A 1,480-nucleotide genomic window follows, 5' to 3' on the forward strand; every position below is an offset into this window, starting at 1 on the left:
CATGAAGAAAGACTGCACTGCTTTCCTCCATAAAACATCTTTATGGACCTGCGAATGCCAGATTCTAACGTTCGCTCTCTAGAGCGGACCTGCCTGAGTAAGCCACGCTCCCCCCACAGAGACTCCTAAACCAAAGCCCGGGTGGCATGGTAGTGGTCATCCATAAGTCTAGGTACATGGGACTGAGGCACCCATGAAGCCTGAAGAGAATCCCTACTGTCTCTCAGGCAGCGTGCCCCTTGCAGCTGGCAGCTCATAGTTGTGTGTGTACTTGCTAAGCCTCCCTCAAATGTACACTGTCTAGGAGACTCCTAGGACCAGTGATCCGGCTGCTTCCTCCCAGAAATTGCATTTCTACATAGCAATTACAGCAAGACACCCAGGGGCCCTATATACCGCACTCCCCTAACAGCAGCACTGGCTAGATAAGCCATGCACAACCCACCTAGTCCAGGCCAGAGTCCCTCCCTACAAATCTGCATTTGGAAACAAGAGATCCCATTGCAGGCTTGACTTCTCCTTAGCTTCAGATTCAGATATGCTAGAGGAGTCCTTTCCTCCATGTACCAAAGCATGTGCAGAAACCAAGTCTGCAGCAAGAAGAAAAAACGAATCTGATCCACAAAGAGAAGGCCTATCTCATCCATGCCCCTGGGTTGTGCTCTATGCCTGTAAACCCAGCACTCAGGAAACAAAGGCAGGCAGATCTCTGAGTTTGAGGCCAGCCTGGTCTACAGAGTTCTAGAAGAGCCAGTGCTACACAGAAAAACCCTGTCTCAAAACAAAAAAAAAAAAAAAAAAAAAAAAAAAGGAAAAAACAAAAAAAAAGAATTTTGTACAAGTTCCTCATTGTTTCTTTAGACTTGGTTCTGTTACTCAAAGCCAATAAAGTCAGATATTCTTAACCAGGGGTGGTTTTATTCTCAGGAGACATTTGGGAATATCTACAGGTATTTTGGGTTATAGAGACAGGAAGGAAGGGCAGGTGTCACCATCTAATAGACAGCCAGGGATGCTGTGCCATCTCACAATGCAAGACAGATCAGACAGGAATCATCCGGTCCAAGATGTCAAGAACTGTCGAGTGCTGCTGTCCAGGGCCCCTGGTGACTCGAGACACCATGCCTGCCTCTGCAGTGAGACAAGATGGAAGCCTCCTTACGTTTTACTTCTCCGTACTTTTTTGAGGATTCTTTTGTCTTGAATAATAATGTTCTGGCAGGGAGAATTCTTGGACCTTCAATAGTAGAGCCCTGCAGATCAATGCCAAGGCTCTGAAGAGCCATTAGTTTATATAGAGCCCTTAACATTCTACCTGTGAATTAATTATCTGGTAGAAATTCTCCTGGATAGAAAAAATCTTAAGTCTGAGACCCACCCACCCCCACAAGGATGGATCTTGAACGATATCTAGTGCAGTTTTATGTAGATTGTAAGGAACCAAAACAGTGAAGAAATGAATGACCCGCACTTTAGAGCA

The sequence above is a fragment of the Mastomys coucha genome, unplaced genomic scaffold, assembly GCF_008632895.1.
Source record: "Mastomys coucha isolate ucsf_1 unplaced genomic scaffold, UCSF_Mcou_1 pScaffold1, whole genome shotgun sequence".
In the NCBI taxonomy this organism is placed as follows: domain Eukaryota; kingdom Metazoa; phylum Chordata; class Mammalia; order Rodentia; family Muridae; genus Mastomys; species Mastomys coucha.